Below are 5007 nucleotides of genomic sequence, written 5' to 3'. Positions count from 1 at the left end.
GACTAGTTCCCCTTCGTGCTTTTCCCTGGGGTGGACGTGCAGAGTTGGTCGCGGGTAGTCCTCCTGCACCCCAGGTCCAGTGCGTCAATGGGTGCGTCTATGTTTGTTTCTCGCTATGACAGAGAAGTCGGAGCTGCACGCGACAGGGCCCCCGCGACAATGATGACTCCATGAGGGCGGTTTCAGCGGATGGTGCTCTCCGGAGATTGCGATGGACTAGGCCGGTGCGAGGCTTGCAACTTTTTCTTGCAATGTACATCAACAAAGTTGGTGCTGCCAGTCGTCGATGTCTTGGTTGATTGAGTTGTTGATTTTTTTTTAATTAATCCTTTTCATTATAAAACAGAATTTTGCTGTTTTGAATCTATATTTTATGTGGTTTATACATTTACTTATCTCGGTCAAAATCCATGTCAACAGATGCCCCTCGAGGTCTGGGCTTGAGGAAAGAGATTTTTTTTTACTCGAGCTGAGAGCTCGAAACTTGATTATACATATTTTGTGCTTAGAGCACTTTTTGTGAGTATATGTGCTTATGCTCTTTTAAAAACGTTTGACCTTTAGTGCTTGCCAGTTGTACGTGGCTGTGCATCTTTCTTTTATTTGCACATGTTGCTGACCGATTTTGCAACCATGCAAGCTAGAAGTCAGGCCACGTTTGAGGTTAGCTGGGTAACAAACTCTATCCGGCTAACAAACCGCGTCCATTATTTCCTCCACTATCTCCTCAACCCTCTTTTAAACAACCAGCCTCCTTTTCTTTTCTTAGACCAGATTGAAGACGTGGGAGACAACCAGCTGATAGAAGACGTCGGAGACTAGGTATGCTTCAGTCCGGCCGGCCGCAATTCTTTGATAGGCTAGCAAATTATATATGACTTCGCTAGTACCTAGATTGATTCATTGACTGATTAATCTGCTATCTCATTTGTCCCAGATTGCTTTCAATCCCTCACAAGATGCACCTCCGCGTGGGAAAGTACTGATTCGTCCAGCTTGGGTATGCCCCTTCCATCCTCTCATTATTAGGCCACACTTTACCTCCTAATGTCTTGGGTGTCCCTTTAGTTTATGATGTAGACCGAACCTCGATGGCGAGATCCGATCTGTTGTTACGGCCCGATCTTTCACGACAGTCCACCTTCAGCAGCAGCAACCTCTCGCCCGCGTACGCGATGTACACGAAGTAGAGGGTTTGAACCTTGCGGCCCAGCACAAGAAAACCAATCTCAACGAAGGTACTCACGCACAAAACAATTTCCACGAAGAGAAATCGCAACACAGAGGTTTTCTAAAGATCCATCCAAAACTTGATATGGGTGTCTATCCTAAAAAACACATCGTGTCTATTTCATAAACAATAACCTCCTGTTTACATGGGCGTACCTTGGATTTTATATCAGCCGAACTATCTAAACAACTTGATAAGCAAGGAAGAAACATCCTATCTCTACTCTCACGGCTAAAATTTAAATAAAACAACTCCAAAGACTTCCTAAAGATAACTCTAGAACTCAAAAGAATTTGCCCTTTACATCTCGGCTGTTTTTATTTCCTAAACAAAACTTGACATAATATAGGTGCGCTAACTTGACATAATTATCTGCTGGTGGTCCCCATCCGCAGGCTCGCAAGGAGAACACGTCACGTGGTGTACACCGCCTGGACTTGAAACAATCTGGTGGCCGATCTCTATCAAAGTAGTAGTCCACCTGGTACCTTGATTTTTTTGTATGACACGCATCTAGGACTGGACCGTGGACATCAAACTCCCAATGTGCTAATCTCTTTGCAAGCCCATCAGAACTACCAAAGAAATCACGTAAACATATAGGATCGGGTGCATGCGTGATCATATGCAGTTCTTTTTCTCTTTCTTTATCTTGGTATTCGTCTTCCGGCTGTGGTGCATTATTGAGCGACCATGTCTGAACAACAACACCACTAGCTGTAGTCGTGGTCGTATCATCCTTTCTTCCTTGAAACAAAACCGTCCTCGGTTTTGGGTCATCTTTTTCAGCAATATTTCCATCTTCAGACTGAACGGTTACCACAAAAATTTCAGCAGCTTCGACCATCTTCTTCTTTGCTTCTTCCTCCTCTTTCATCTTATCTTGATGTTCTTTTCTCCATGCAATAAAACGCCCCTCACCCATGGGCACGAGGTCACACTTCTTACACTTCTTGATGGTATATTTGTGTGTTTGGCAATCATATGCAACATCATGCTCTTTGTACCATGGCTTGCCCAGCAACAAGTGACATGAAATCATCGGTATCGGAATCACGTCGCACAAAACCACGTAAAAATAATTTCCTAACATAAATGGTACCTTGGTTTGGTGCGTGACAGTGAGCTCTTCATGACCCCAACGGAATAAGTATGGTTGTGGACGTGGTGTCTTTGGTAGCGCCAGCTTCTCCACCATCTCGATGCTCGCCACGTTGATCAAATTCATATGATCGATGGTCATGGCACATGATCTCTCTCTCACCACCACACGGGTGTGAAAAAGCCTGGCCCAGTGGCCTTCCTCCTCCAACTGAAATCCGTAGCTTAACTTACTATATGATGATGCACACGTCATCTTCTCCATAGTGTCGTGAACAACCTGATGCTCTGAATACCACTTGATGTAGACCGAACCTCGATGGCGAGATCCGATCTGTTGTTACGGCCCGATCTTTCACGACAGTCCACCTTCAGCAGCAGCAACCTCTCGCCCGTGTACGCGATGTACACGAAGTAGAGGGTTTGAACCTCGCGGCCCAGCACGAGAAAACCAATCTCAACGAAGGTACTCACGCACAAAACAATTTCCACAAAGAGAAATCGCAACACAGAGGTTTTTTAAAGATCCCTCCAAAACTTGATATGGGTGTCTACCCTGAAAAACACATCGTGTCTATTTCATAAACAATAACCTCCTGTTTACATGGGCGTACCTTGGATTTTATATCAGCCGAACTATCTAAACAACTTGATAAGCAAGGAAGAAACATCCTATCTCTACTCTCACGGCTAAAATTTAAATAAAACAACTCCAAAGACTTGCCTAAAGATAACTCTAGAACTCGAAAAAATTTGCCTTTTACATCTTAGCTGTTTTTATTTCCTAAACAAAACTTGACATAATATAGGTGCGCTAACTTGACATAATTATCTGCTGGTGGTCCCCATCCGCAGGCTCGCAAGGAGAACACGTCACGTGGTGTACACCGCCTGGACTTGAAACAATCTGGTGGTCAATCTCTACCAAAGTAGTAGTCCACCTGGTACCTTGATTTTTTTGTATGACACGCATCTAGGACTGGACCGTGGACATCAAACTCCCAATGTGCTAATCTCTTTGCAAGCCCATCAGAACTACCAAAGAAATCACATACACATATAGGATCGGGTGCATGCGTGATCATATGCAGTTCTTTTTCTCTTTCTTTATCTTGGTATTCGTCTTCCGGCTGTGGTGCATTATTGAGCGACGATGTCTGAACAACAACACCACTAGCTGTAGTCATGGTCGTATCAGTTTATAACCCATCTTTTCATCTCGTAGGTGCAGGAAGACAAGGACACCGGGTCACGGCCTGGATCAAATCTTACTTAGGTAATCTACTTTTCCAAATCATCTGATTATATTCGTTCGTTGTTGCATCTCTCTCATTATCTAGAAGTGTCAGGGATATGATGCCCTGAGCGCATACAACTTTTTTGTCATGGTGTATATAGCCCTGGTCCCCGGATGTGTTTGATCTGTATTTATTCATCCGAATATCATGATCCCACGGTCGGCGTCCCGGGAAGTCTCTATATGGGCTTGGTCCGTCGTTCGACTCGGAGATTAATATTTTTTGTATGAATTAGTAGATTGCTCACTGCTGCCGCTCCGAGAAGGCTATATATGGGCTTAGTCCGTCGTTCAACCATGAGAAGTTTTTTTTATTGTATATGCATGAGTCGATAAGTTGATCACTGTCGGCGTTCCAGCAAGCCTATACATGGGCTTGGTCCGTCGTTCGACAGTGATTTTTTTAAATGATATATGCGTGACTTTAATGACTTGATCGTTGTCGGCGTTCCGACAAGCTTATATATGGGCTTGGTCCGTCGTTCGACAATGATTTTTTTAATGATATATGTGTGACTTTAATGACTTGATCACTGTCGGCGTTCCGGCAAGCTTATATATGGGCTTGGTCCGTCGTTCGACAGTGATGCTACTGTTTTTGGGCATGAGTAATATTTTCAATCATGCGTACCTGTTTTGTCTTTCTCATATTTCTTTCATGCATCAAATTCAAATATTGAATTGTTTTTATTGTGGATACTATCTCTCGTTGCAGACTGTGTACCTCAGGATCATCACTTCCACCTCGGTATGATATTCAATATTGCACTTTCATGTACTATTTTTTAACCTCCTGTAATTTCATACGCATATACCGACATGCATCTTTTCCTTGCATATAGATGGAGGAAGCCACAACACCATCTTCGTATGAATCATGTAGAATGCCTGTATCACAGTTGGCCAAAAAACACGTATTTGAACCTGATACTAGTGAGATAGCCAATCCAGTGATTACGAAGTTAGGCGTACCACACGGCCATCCTGAGCTTGGACCACGTGGATGGACGGCAGGGCCATCTTTTTCGGCTCGTTGTTATCAACCTCCCGCACCTGGGCCCAGACTTGGTGAAGCTTCAACCCTTGGGACACATATGATATCCAAAGGTTTAGGATGGGAGAATCATGAGGTTGAATATGCCCCAATGCCTCTTGGCTATGTTGAATGGGGTACTAATGTCTTGAAGAAATATCATACCCACCTGAAGGGGAGTGAAGAGGGCGTGGATTATGTCTATGGAGCCATTTATTGCTCTTTAGGCGACTCTTCTGTCGCCCCTCCTCTTTTAAGGTCTTTATTGGAGAAATGAAATCCCAACACCAACACATTTTTGTTATCGTGTGGCGAGCGTACAGTCACACTTCTTGATATGCATCA

At 43.9% G+C, this 5007-nt stretch overlaps 1 long non-coding RNA gene across 1 annotated transcript; it reads left to right on the top strand.

Moving 5' to 3' along the window:
* Positions 1 to 680: 680 nt before the first annotated feature.
* LOC123133696 (uncharacterized) lies at positions 681 to 3608 on the top strand. The gene is made up of 3 exons (XR_006465355.1): positions 681 to 822; positions 938 to 1000; positions 3558 to 3608. It is a non-coding gene; the product is annotated as an uncharacterized lncRNA (long non-coding RNA).
* Positions 3609 to 5007: the final 1399 nt, after the last annotated feature.

Source organism: Triticum aestivum, chromosome 6B (genome assembly GCF_018294505.1).
Source record: "Triticum aestivum cultivar Chinese Spring chromosome 6B, IWGSC CS RefSeq v2.1, whole genome shotgun sequence".
Taxonomy (NCBI): domain Eukaryota; kingdom Viridiplantae; phylum Streptophyta; class Magnoliopsida; order Poales; family Poaceae; genus Triticum; species Triticum aestivum.
The sequence above is the reverse complement of the archived record's forward strand: the minus strand, read 5'-3'. Positions and strand labels throughout refer to the sequence as shown.